The 13,799-nt window shown below is 45.3% G+C and overlaps 1 non-coding gene across 1 annotated transcript; it reads left to right on the top strand.

Moving 5' to 3' along the window:
• Positions 1-12,268: 12,268 nt before the first annotated feature.
• On the top strand, positions 12,269-12,400 carry LOC116890516. Its single transcript, XR_004386698.1, has one exon. It is a non-coding gene; the product is annotated as a small nucleolar RNA SNORA17 (small nucleolar RNA).
• Positions 12,401-13,799: the final 1,399 nt, after the last annotated feature.

Below are 13,799 nucleotides of genomic sequence, written 5' to 3'. Positions count from 1 at the left end.
AAGATTTGTTTGGATCTGGATTAAATCTTTTGGCAAATGGGATTTTGTGTTCAGACAAGTGACTGACTTAGTAACTAAATGTAATTCTTCAAATATTTCAATACTTCTTTTGGCCAAATGTTCAAGCCGTCAATATCCCCGCCTTCATGTGTTCACAGTGTAATTGCTTTTAGGATAATGAATTGTACACTACGATGGAGGGGATCCCCATTTGGTTGATCACAGTAAAGTATGAAACTTGGCTACTGGAAATCTTCCTAGGAAGACCCCCCAGCCTTTTAAGTCAGTGGTTTTCAACCCCCTAACACTGTGACCCTTTAATACAGCTCCTCATGTTGTGGTGACCCCCAAACATAAAATTATTTCATTGCTGCTTAGGTGTAATTTTGCTACTGTGATGAATTATCATGTAAATGTCTGTGTTTTCTTTTTCTTTTTCTTTTTTTTTTTTCTTGGTTCTTTTTTTCGGAGCTGGGGACCGAACCCAGGGCCTTGCACTTCTTAGGCAAGCGCTCTACCACTGAGCTAAATCCCCAACCCTATGTCTGTGTTTTCTGATGGTCTTAGACAACCACCATGAGTAGGTTGTTTGACCCCGGAAGGGGTCACAGGCTACAGGTTGAGAAACACTGATATAGCTCTGAAATTTTTTTTAACTCTGAAATTTTTTTAAAATGATTTATTTAATGTATATGAGTACACGGTAGCTATCCTCAGACACACCAGAAGAGGGCATTGATCCCATTACAGATGGTTGTGAGCCACCATGTGGTTGCTGGGAATTGAACTCAGGACCCTGGAAGAACAGTCAGTGCTCTTAACCACTGAGCCATCTCTCCAGCCCAAGCTCTGAAATTTTTTTTTTTTTTTTTGGTTCTTTTTTTCGGAGCTGGGGACCGAACCCAGGGCCTTGTGCTTCCTGGGCAAGCGCTCTACCACTGAGCTAAATCCCCAACCCCAAGCTCTGAAATTTTTATTGCTCAGATATTGTTAATGGATTTTATCCAATTGTCTGTGGCCAAATCCTCGGGGAATGTTCTAATTGTCATAAAACTTCTAAGCAATTTCCAAAGTTTAAATGATTATAAGGCCTTTTTTTATTTTTTAAAATTGTGGTAATAGTTGGCATTTAAATTTTATTTTGTTGTTATTATTATTGTTATTATTATTATTGATGGTATTTAACTGTGTGGCCCATGCTGGCTTTGAACTTGTGGTCCTTCTGTCCCAGATTCCAGAGTCCTGGGATTAGAGGCATGTATCAGCACACCCAGCTCTGGGTTCTACTTTTTGGATGATTTGATATCAAAGTTCATGTATTTAAGAGAGAAAAGAGACACAAAACGCTCTGCATTATCCCATCTTTGTTTTTGTGAGACAAGGTTTCATTGTGTAGCCTTGGCTGTCCTAGAACCCACTCTGTAGACCAGGCTGGCTTCCAACTCAGGTCTACCTGCCTCTGCCTTCCATGTGCTGGGATCACAGGCGTGAGCCAAGATGCCTGGCGAGTTATCCACTTTTAAGTGTACACTGGTGTTACATGAATTTTAATGTCGAGTGCCCTGTCTCCACATCTCTTCTCATGTTGCAACATCAACATTTTGTGCCCGGTATGCATGGTGCTCACTTCTCCACCTTCCCAGCTCCCGGAGACGACTATTCTGCTCTCTCTATGATTTCTGACTAAGTATATCACACAGTGGAATTATAGGACATTTGCCATTTACTTACTGGCTTACTTCACTTAACACAGTGTCCCCAAGGTTCATCCATGCAGTAGCACATCTTAGCCAAGCCTTCTTGGTGTGGTGTGTGTGTGTGTGTGTGTGTGTGTGTGTGTGTGTGTGTGTGTGTGATAGTTTCTTAAGAAGACCCACCCTAAATCTGGGTCACACCTTCTGGTGGCATGTGAGAGGACAAGGAAGAAGGACTGGCTTTGTGCCTGCTTGCCCTCACTCTGATTGGTAGGCTTGCCTTTCTTGTGGCTGTGGTCAGTATTCAATGCAACGTTTTCAAGATTCCAGTGTACACTGAAGGCCAGCAGCTCTCCAGAGTCCTCCAGGACTCCAGCATCAGGCTGAGACTTCTGAGATCTCCAGCCACATGGACCGGTACTCATCACTGGACCGCCTGGGCCACAGCCTATAAGTCAGTTCAACGAATCCTCTTGTTTGTTTTTCAAGAGGGTTTTTCTGTGACACCAGGCTGGCCTTGAACTCGGCTTTCTACCTGCCTTTGCCTCCAGTGCAGAGATTAAAGGTGTGAGCTATCACCGCCCAGTTCAGTAGCTTACTCAAGGTGGCCTAGATGTTGAGGTGAGTTTCTGTACTACATCGTTAGATCATGAGAAACCGCTGGGGGTGGTGTGTGTGTCAAAAACTTAGTCCATAAACCATATATATAAAAATGATATATATATATATGATATATTTATGGACTTAATATCACCTTCTGAACCCCTACTATGTGGTACACAGTGTTCTGTTTTGGAACCAACGACTGCTTCGGTCTTTGTGGCACAGTCTCTGCTGGCACAGGTTGGTTCTGCAGCCTTCAGCAGTGCAGCAGCCAATGAGTGGGCAGCGCAGCTGGGTCTCAATAGCACCTGGTTTTTGGACTCTAAAACTTGAATTTCACACCATTTTCACATATCATAAAGTGTTATCCTTTTTGATTTTTCCCCATCATTAAAAAATGTGAAAAACTGCACGTACCTTGTAGGCTGGACCTAAATAAATGCTGGGCCAGATTCAGCTCATAAACCATGGCTGCTGACCATGTCTTATTAAATGTTGACCATAAACAGCATGGCATAGCTATAATATGCATGCTGTAAGTGAGGTCTGTAGAGCGTTAGTTTTTCTAATAATCTTTACCAATTGGATAATATCCCACCCGAAGGTTAGCCTCTACCCTTTCTTCCCTTCTTCCTTCCCTCCCTCTCCCTTCCTTCCTCCCTCCCTCCCTCTCTCTTTCTCTCCTTCTCTTCCTTCCTTTCTTCTTCCCAGCTCTTGACTAATGATGGGTTCATAATATGTAATAGAACACTACACTTTCTCATGCTTTTCGGGGTATATTTTAAATATCACACAAAGCACAGAAAACTTTCCACAGTTTTAAGCACATTGTTTTAAAATCATTTGGTGATATAAGCAACTAATTACTTTACCCCTCCATAAAAGTCATTTTGTTTGGGTTAACGTTGAATTCCACTAATTGCTCTCACACATACTTGGAGGTGAGAGGAGCTGTTTCTGAATTACAGCAGGTGAATCAGTGTGTGTGGGGGAACTTTGCCACTTGATGTGCAGTCGAGACTTAGCTGCATGCTGATAAGGATGGCTGGGTGAGCATGTGCATCAACACGTATGTTCTCCAGGCAAGAACCATGTGAGAGCATGTATATACATCAACATGCATGTTCTCCAGGGCAAGGATCCGCAAGGCCCAGAAGCGATTCAAAGGGGTTTTCTCTTTCAAATCCTCAGTGTGGCACATAACCAATAACTCTCTGAATTTAAATAAAACGAGACTCATAAAAATTCATATACATTTCCAGCAGATTACATTTTACGCTACAATAAAATACTTTTCTAATAGAGGCTTTTTGCTTGAGTGGGTCTAGGTAGACTATGACCCAAATATGTTCCTTGACGCAGGATCTGCAGTCAGTAAGGATCTGATCTGCCCCAGATGTTAGTTTGAGCCTCTTACGTTTCCCCCTGTTTAAAAATTTGAAACATATTTAAATAATGGGCAATTAATACATCTCAGAATGAATCAGTTTGCATATGACCAAGGCATTAATGCCCAAAGGGCTGTATAAAAGGACTCACACATTCATGGATGACAAACGGATGCATGCTTATATGTTTACAAAAGCCTAAATCACCAGCCTGGCCATGCCTAACCCGAAGTCACAACATCGACGAGGAATGAGACTTTCAATGAGAAAATATCGTTCCAGCGTCAGAATGTCACCTTGCTGTCCGATGATCCCACCGATGACTGTGAACCGAGCCTGAGAAATTGTGTCGTGACTGAGAAGATGTGAGGTAAACCCTGGTCACTACCTAAGCTACAACGTCCATTGCACATCCAACTACCACAAAGATGTCTCCTTGCTGTGTCACTCACTCCATCCCCACCCCCAACACACAGTTACTATGTGGCCAGCACATTACCGTTCACTTATACAATTAATCACCAAGCAAAGTGGGGCCATTCCGCCATTAAGATGTTTTCTGTAATAACACAACAACTTGTATCAAGAGTTAATATTTCTCCTCTTTTCATTTATGGCTAAATTAAAAACTAGTCTAACACCTGGGCTCCATTTTACTCTTGGTTTTCTGATTCTGTGTTGGGAATCTGACTGGTTCGGAGAGAACTTCTTGTCAAGGAAGAGTTATGCTTCTTTTCTGGCTAACATTTAACTCTTAAAAACCGGAAAGAGTTTTTGGCCTCATGTCTGGTCTAAAGATGAAACCCATTAGCAATGTAAAAAAATGAACCAAATAAATTATTCAGTCTAAAAGTACTTTGGGGGCTTTTGGAGATGGAGATTAGATTTGATTAGACGAAAGTTCTAGCAGCTTGCTTGACTCAATGAGAAAGTCGAGAGCGGATTCCTTCTGGTGCCAACGGAAGCGATTATGATCTCGCCCGCCTGTGCTCAGACTTCGTTCTCAGTCCTTTAACGCGGCGTCCCATTCCACTTGGTGAGGCTTCTGCCTCCTCCCATGAGAGGGGGAAGTTTATTCCCCTGTAACTTGCTGTTTCAACATTCTAAGTTGAGGATAGAATCGTTACAGCAAGATGGTTTTAAGAGGAAAGAGGACTTCACATCTAAGAAGTGTCTCTCATTCCGAAGACAGTCTCTGTGAGGCAGCCAGCAGACAGCTAATGTTTCGAGACTCTGCGTTACTCTTAAGTGACCATGTCCATCACTCATTATTTTTTGGTCTTTTAAAAGCAACTCAGGAACATCGCTTTCGCCATGGATGTTGAATAAAATCCCTAAGAATATCAGAGCATTGAAAAATTCAGATCTAGGTCATCTTTTACGTATTTACTTTGCTTTCCTGAAGGTGTGGCCTCAACGTGGAGTCCTGGCTAGCCTCTCAGCTTCAAACCCCATCGGCTACCACCGTGAACGTTGCTGCTCTTCTGAAGGTGGGTGCCATGTTAAACTCTGTCACTAGAGGGTGCTCGAGGGATGTTGGGCAGAATTTTTCTTCCTGGTTCTGGTGTGCTCTCTAGGAAGGCTCCCAGTTAGTTATTCAGTGGCTTCTTTTTGTCTCACTTCTGTAGTTTTCAGTTTCCACCAAATGTGGCTCCTCCACTGTCCTGCTCCTTTGGGGGAGCGGCTAGCTTCTTTGTGCGAGTTTCTCTCGTGCAGACATCTGACTGCATCCAGCTTCTAGCAGCTTCCTTGGCAGCCCCTTGCATAGCTTTCTAGAGAGTTCCAAGGCGTAGGGTCTAACAGTGGAAGCCTCTCTCCGGTACATTAGAGGGTGGATCTCCAGAAACTTCTACAGCATAATAGCACCTCAACAACTATTAATTTGGCGAACCATGACTGTATTCTCTTTAACAAGGCCTGTGTCTCAGCCCCAGGAGGAGAAGAGCATTGTTTCAAGCCAGGGGTAGCATTAGTGATTCCTGTATTCTTTTAGGGTCTTTTTTATTTTTTAAAATATTTTATGTATATGAGTATGCTGTCTTCAGACACACCAGAGAGGGCATCACATCCGCTTACAGATGGTCGTGAGCCACCACGTGGTTGCTGAGAATTGAACTCAGCACCTCTGGAAGGGCAGTCAGTGCTGCTAACTGCTGAGTCATCTCTCAGAAAAAGCCTGAGTCTTTTTCTTTTAGTTAAATAAATAATAAAAAAAAAGAAGTGTGTTTTATTTGTGCGTGTTTGTGAGTGGATATGTGGAGATCAGAGAAGAGCGTGTGGTTCTTGGTTCTCTTTGCCCACCGTGTGGGTCCAGGGAATGGAATTCAGGCTCTCCGACTCCGAGGTAAGTACCTCTGCGTCTCCAGGCGCACCAGATTCTTTGTGCCGTTGGCTCGCCCAGGGAGTACAACTGGCCCTGGTCACCGCGGTCTCCTATAGCGCTTTCCTCCGGGTATCTGCCTGCTCTTTTCTCTCCTCTCTCGAGGGGAGAGAGGCCCTTGAGGCCCTTGCTTGATCACTTTTACATTTTCAACCCTTTTCTGTCGCTTACTACCCATATTTCTTTATTTAATTTTCCCCCTGAAAATTTTTACTTTCTATGATCCTCATAATTTATACTTTTGTTTCTCGTCACCTTCTGCCTAAAATGTTAAGTTCCACGAAGCAAGAATTAATGAAATGAATTAATTCAGCGCTTCATCCTCAGGAAGTAGTTAGGACGGTACAAGTGTATAATGTCCCTCCCCTGGAGTCTTAGGCTGAAGTTGATCAGTACTCCCGTACTTCATTTTTACCTAACTCTTGTGTGTGTCTCTACGTATGTGACTAGAAATGAAGATGACAGAAGATGACACCCTTGGCAGCCTCTACATGCTGAATAAAGCATTCCTATTGCTGGCTCCCTTTAAGCAGTGTCCCCAGCTTTAAAAATGAGTGACTGTGGTGCATATTTATCACCTTTTGTTTCTATTCAAAGGACTTGTGAGTCAGTGACCTCATGACCTCTAACCCCAGCGAAGTGCCTGGAAAGCATCAGTCCTTCCTACCAATTCGTGAAGAGTTTCTAGAAGGACCACAGGCTTCAGTGTTCCATATGTAGCAAGAGTATTACTTCTTGGACTTTAACTGGCAAGTGTATTCTTGTAGAGCATCTTGTGGTACAGGTGTCCATCTGTGGGTGAATAGATTTAGAAAATATGGTACATACACAGTAGAGTTTTATTTAGCCATAAAGATTAAAAAATGTCACTTGCAGGAAAATGGAAAAAACCAGAGACTGCTGTCTGTGTTAAGTGAAATAAGCGCACTTAGAAAAACAAGCTTTGTCTCATGTATAGGACTAAAACAGAGAAACCATGAAAGTATGAGGAGAACATAGGGAAGAAAAAAGGGATCAAGGGAGGTGAGTGAGGGTAATGGTAGTATATGATCAAAATACACATGCATGCATTGAAATGCAATGACAAGCATACTATTTTATATGAGTAGCATGTTTTATTTTACATCTGAGTGTTTTGCCTGCATGCACGTCTGCACGCCACATCTGCCTGGTGCTGGTGGAGGTCAGAAGAGAGCGTCTGATCCTTTGGAATTGGAGTCACAGATGGTTGTGAGCTGCGTGTGGGTGCTGGGAATTGAATCCAGATCCTCTGGAAGAGCAGCCAGTGTTCTTAACTGCTGAGCCGTCTCTCCAGCCCTGCATGTTAGCACAAAGAGATGGAGCCTGGTCGACAATGGGACAAGCCTTTGTTGGGAAGACTGGGATTTGGCTTTCAAGTTTTCCTGTTATGCTTTCCAGCCACCAGGAGACATGGCTTCCCCTGCCCTAGTTTCCACCATGATGCCTGTGTTGGAGGAGACCTGTACTGGCTGGTTTTGTGGGTCAACTTGACACAAGCTATTGTTATCTCAGAGAAAGGAGCCTCTTTTAAGCAAATGCCTCCATGAGACCCAGCTGTAAGGCATTTTCTCAATTAGCGATCAAAGGGGAAGGGCCCATTGTGGGTGGAGCCATCCCTGGGCTGGTGGTCTTGGGTTCTATAAGGAAGCAAGCTGAGCAAGCCAGGGGAAGCAAGCCAGTAAGTAACATCCCTCCATGGCCTCTGCATCAGCTCTTGCTTCCTGACCTGCTTGAGTTCCAGTCCTGACTTCCTTTGGTGATGAACAGCAATGTGGAAGTGTAAGCTGAATAAACCCTTTCCTCCCCAACTTGCTTCTTGGTCATGATGTTTGTGCAGGAATAGAAACCACGACTAAGACAAATGGGTACAGCGGAATGTTGTTAGGAGTCATTTTATTGCAACATTCCTTTAGCAGAACAGCAGTATTTAGTTTTCCCCTAGGCTCATGGCCTACGCACTCTCAGGTCTTGGTCATCTGAGCAGTGTCAGGCATGGGTTCCGTCTCGTGAAGGGGACCTTAAATCTAGTCAGAGAGTGACTGGTTACTTCTACAGATTTTGTCACTTTTCCACCAATGTATCATGCAGACAGGTCATCACTGAGGATTGAAGGGTTTATAGCTAGATTAGTGTTTACCTTTCTCTGATAGTGTGTGCAGTCCTGTTCCATACCATGAACACTCCTAGTCAGTAGGGGTGAAGGCTTTATAGAGGCACCAGCCTGGCTTCTCCATGCTTAATGAGTTGTGTAGATGTTGACTTCAGCAATAGGATCTTACCGTCAGTTTGTGGAGAGCATTCCAGCCTGGGTTGGAGGCCCAGCATCTCTGACAAGCTCTTGGGAAGTGCAGTTGCTTCTGATTGTAAGGACTGTGTGGTAGTTTGAATGAAAATGCCTCCCCATTCCCAGGTTCATAGGGAGTGAACTATTTGAAAAATTAAGATGTATACGGTTGAAGTAGATGTTGGAGTGGGGTGTCGTGGGGTCAGGGGTTGAGGAATGGACTTTGAGGTTTCAAATGCTCAAGCCAGGACCAATCTTTCTTTCTCTTCTTATGTTGGAAGAGCCTGCTGTTAAGGTCAAAGTTACCATGTTCAGATAAGCTCTCCTAGCCTGGTGAAAAATGGAGGACTCTCATCTTCCTCTTTGCCTGATCTTCTCTGGAGAGTGTCCCTAAGCACAGGTGCCTGACCTTATCTAGAGGATGACATTGCACAATTTCCTGTAAATGCTGCGTGACTCAGCACAGAGGTCCTGCTCAGCCCTTCCTGTGAATGATAATTAGGTTTAGCACTTTCCGACTGTAACCCCCAAAACCTCTAAGCATAGTCACACAGTCTATGGCCAGATTACAGGTTAAACAGTCCCCCATCCCTTACCACCATAGAACCTGAACGTGCCTGGTAGGTGCTTATATAATTCCTCTTCATGTAAAAGAAGTTTTCCCACCCTAGCCAATAGTGTATATTCACCCTGGAAACCCCTACCCACTCCGCAAGATCTATAGAACCCTTGTTCACTCCAGCAAAGTGGAGCTCATCCTGGAAGTCAATCACAACTGTTCCAGCCCCACCCCACCCCCACCCCACTTCCTTTGCCCTTGTAGCCAACAGCCCTGGGGGAGAAGGGAGGGTCACATTCCTGCTGCCTGCTACCTCTCCAGCACCATATCTACCTGCGAACTGCCTTGCTTCCTGTCATGAATGGGATAAATCTCTGAAACTGTAGGTCAGCCCCAGGTAAATAGTTTCCTCTCTAAGGGTTGCCATGGTCACGGTGCCTCTTTGCAGCCAAAAAACCACGGATAATGACAGGCCGTATTTTGAGCTACGCTGACTTTGGCTCTACTGCACTACTCTACTAAGCAATTAACTTATATAAAGAATATATCACAAACTGCTCATAGCCCAGGGTCTTGATACTGGGCACTGTGATATAGCCTCTGTTAGGGTTTTGAATCTCTGCCCATGCCTGGACAGAACACATCCAGCCACCATGGTTCCATGTGGAGAGGTTTAATGAGAGTAGAAGAGTGGAAAGGCAGCTGGCCATGGGCGTGTGTGTGTGTGTGTGTGTGTGTGTGTGTGTGTGTGTGTGTGTGTGTGAAGATGGGGAAGGGGGCAGGAGCATCGAAGAACAAAGAGCAAGGGGGTGTAAGAAAGGAGGAAGAGAGAGTAAGAGGAGGAGGAGGAGCGGGCAAGCAGCCCCTTATGTAGTCAGGCACGGCTGGCTGTTGCTAGGCAACTGTGGGGCGGAGCATACCTGGCTGCTACCAGGTAGCTGTGGGGGTGGAGCTTAGACAGAACACCAGCCGCCTCCTTCACAGGTATTGTTCTAGGTCAGCAGGTCTTCACCCGAGAAGTTTGTTCTGCAGAGTCCTGCTTTAAAGTCTCTGTTTATGAACTTTCTCCACATCTCACACCAGCCTTTTCTGGTCTCTGTGGCTTCAGACTCCCTGTTGGAGTTAAAGAAAACAAAACAAAACAGAACAGAACAAAACAAAGTCCGGGAGGGTGGTACCTAGTCATTTCTCTTCTTAAAAATCTCCACAAGTGATTCCAATGTGCAATCAGAATTGAGACTCCATGTTTTAAATAACAAAAATTTCATCTCGGTGTTGCTACGGTGATTTGTTCCTCCCAAAACAGTTCTGCAAAAAAGCCTGTTGCTAACCCTCGCGAACTAGGGAATTGGTAGCTGGCTTGTGCGGCAGGCGCCTGAGTTCTGCCTTTCTCAGCCTGGAGCTGTGTGCGGGCTGCAGATTGTATTCTATTTACTTGCCTGCTGTTCAGAGAGAAGAACTCTCTTACTTGAATCTCTCTTAGGATGAACCACTTCCCAATCGTGGGCTAATCTGAAGACAAGAAGTACCATTAGGGAGAGGCACAGACACTGGGCTATGCCCTGTGCTATGAACAGACTATTTCTGCTCTTGCAGTTTTGTGGGGGTGTTTCCCTGCCTGACACTGGCCACCAATAGTGTTTTGCTTTTCTTTTTAAGAGCCAGTCAAAACAGGCTGGGGAGTCTGCAACAGACATCAGCCGGAGGAGGGACAGAGAGGCCAACTGCCATTTGGATTTAACAGGCTTTAAAAGGTTGCCAACTGAGAAAGGAGTTATGCCGGTGCCCAATTATCTATCTGCCTCCCCTGCTCCGCGGACTCTTTGCTACCAGAGAGAAATAAATTATCCTAGGGCAGAGATTTGGAAACCTTTGGAACCATTTACAGACTCTTAGGTTAAATATGCTGAGTCTCGCCCTTCTCAGTTACCGGAGGTACATGTTAGTGTACTGAGCATTGGCCTCAAGTGCTTTTTAAGAAAGTGAAATGTATACATACAAGCTACTATTTTCCCCTTTGAGTCAGATGCATACATATTGTTCCTGAACATTTCCTCTCCAGGAAAAAATGAAAAACCATATTTAAAAATGAGGAGGAGGAGGAGGAAGAGGAAGAGGAAGAAGAGGAAGAGGAAGAAGAGGAAGAGGAAGAAGAGGAAGAGGAAGAAGAGGAAGAGGAAGAAGAGGAGGAGGAGGAGGAGACATGGACTCTGAAGTCCTGCCTAATCTGAACTGTGCTTGGAAAAATCGGCCGAGTGATTCTTTACAAAGAACAAATGTGGGTTAGAGGCTGATCCTACTCCAATAGGCTGGCGCTCATGGCCTTGTGCTCACAACACACCTCCCCATGTTGCCTTCCTCCTCCTCCTCCCTCTCCTCATGGTCTCTCCTCAGACCCCAAGCCCAGGAACCAAAGCCCTGCTTATCTCTGCTGGGCTACAGGCTGTCAGCATCTTTATTGACAAATAGTTTTAAATTAAGGAGCAAGGCATGCACAACGAAAGCTGGCATATGTGAGGACTCACTCATCTTGAGTCAGCTAGATCTTGGGATATAGAATTTAGCATTACAATACATAGTGACAGACCAAACCTCAACAATATGGAGTCGTCATGTAACCAAGAAGGAAACCCTAATTAGATATCATATGCCATCAAATAAAAACCCCGCTATCAGGAGTAGGTTGCATATTTTTGAATTATTGGCGGAAGGGGTCTTGTAGACCACACCCAAACACTATAGGCTATTGCCAGTGCTCTTAGTAACCATCCCTAACCTGCTGGTAAGACCTTATTGCTGAAGATACCACATATTTATGACATGGAGAATAAGGAGAAATTGGGCTGATGCTCAACTAGAAGATTCGCCCCATCAGCTAATGTGCAAGGTAGTTGAAGGCCCTGTCCATGGTACTGAAGGAAAATACCAGCAATATCACCCAATTACATAACAATATGATCTATGATAATGGTTCGTCAGCAAGATGTGCGCACATGTGCCATAGAGTGGCATGAATATTAGGTGGGTAACCACCTAGTTTTTGCTGGTATTTAGGGCCCCATTCCATGACATGGAACCCACACTTGATATATTGTTGAAACAGTGAAATATAAATTGTCTTTGATCTGAGTGTACTACTCAGACCTTGCTAACAGCATGGATCTGAGGAGTGAGTATTATAAGTAACATGAATGAATCTAGGGATTAAATCAGCGTCAGGGCCATTTGGACACATGAGGAAGGAAGATAGCTCCTGGGGAGTTCCTTTCTAGGGTTCTTGAAACTCTCTCTAAAGATTTCTTATGGATTCTTCTGTCATTTACAACCTTCAAAAATCATCCTATCCCTACAGGCAGTACAGGTGTGGCTGCTGTGTCACATGTGTGCCAGTAGGTGGCAGAGAGGCGAGAGGCTCCGTCTATGCTCAGTGTTCTGACCTATGAACATCTGAATGATTAGTAGGCTAACATTCCCAGGGGTGGGGGTGAGGAGTAAGCCTGAAATGCTGACCAGTCTAGAGCCAGGCAGTCTGGATGGGATCTGAGAATGGGGAGCAAGCCGGAGACTAGAAGAACCCAACCTGGGGCTGTGGCCTCAGGCAGGAGTGACAGGAGACAGACGGCCCTTGTGAGGGGCCACTCCGGCAGTCCGGGTAAAGAGCTAGCTCAAGATGCCATGGGACTAGTGCCATGGGACATAGATAAGGAACTAGCCTGAGATCTGAGATGACCACCAGTACAGTGCCACACAGGACTGGTGGTGGTGGGGCAGACCATGCCAGAGATGACCTATGCTCGGTGCCATAATGCTCGAGAAGTGCATAGCACTCCTGAGACTGCTCCTGAGATGACCCCAGACACTCAGAGATTCCGGGCACCACTAAGAGGAGCAAGTAGGCGATGGAGAAATGGAAGAGAGAGAAACAGAAAGGGTGTGGGCACTCTGAAGACAGGCAGAACTGGAGGCTCGAGGGAAGTGAGGAACAGCGTGATGTGAGTAGACAGTTATGCCACCTGGGACCATGGTGGGGTCCTGGCCTGTGCTGCTACTGGTGGACAATCTAAGCCCATGGCCCTATAGCAGCAGGGGTCTGTTACCGCCAACGGCCAGGCAAGCATCCCTGGTCTGGGCTGCCACCTAGGGACATGTTGATATCTGATGCCTGTGGAGAGCAGGGCCCCACCCTTCACATGGGCATTGTGGGAAAGTTGGCCCTGGAGGTGTGAGAGCAAGAGAGCTGATCTGCTGGAGGTCAGTTCTACAGAGCCCAAACTATAGGATCTCCATGACACAAGGCAACAATAGGATATCTAAGAGGAGTCCCAGTGAGGTTCCAGTATTGATAGAGTAGCAGAAGCCAGACCCAATGAGTCATTGCAATGACCCTGTGAGGACAAAGGGTGTACTGTGGGCCACACTGTGACACTCTATGACTTCTACAATAAGATTTTCTTTTCTCTGGGCAAGGGTGGAGGGTGGGTACGGGGGGAGGAGGAGATGAATGGGATGGGGTACATGATGTGAAATTCACAAAGATCCAGTAAAAAGTTAAAAAGTCATATCACCTGAACAGATATTCTTTCAGGCAGATATAAAAATGGCCAAAAGAGGGTTGGGGGGGATGGCTCATGAGTCATAGAGAACTTGCTTAGCGTGCGAGAAGCCTGGCTTTGAGTTCTTCTACTGCACAAAATCATAAATGGGTTGGGGCGGTACACATCTGCGATCCTAGAATTAGGGGGTAGAGGCACCAAACTAGATAAGATGGATGAAGCAAAGAAGTGCAGGCTGACAGGAACTGGATGTAGATCTCTCCTGAGAGACACACCCAGAATACGGCAAATACATAGGCGAATGCCAGCAGCAAACC

Source organism: Rattus rattus, chromosome 1, assembly GCF_011064425.1.
Source record: "Rattus rattus isolate New Zealand chromosome 1, Rrattus_CSIRO_v1, whole genome shotgun sequence".
Classification (NCBI taxonomy): Eukaryota; Metazoa; Chordata; class Mammalia; order Rodentia; family Muridae; genus Rattus; species Rattus rattus.
This window is presented reverse-complemented; position numbering and strand designations above follow the sequence as displayed.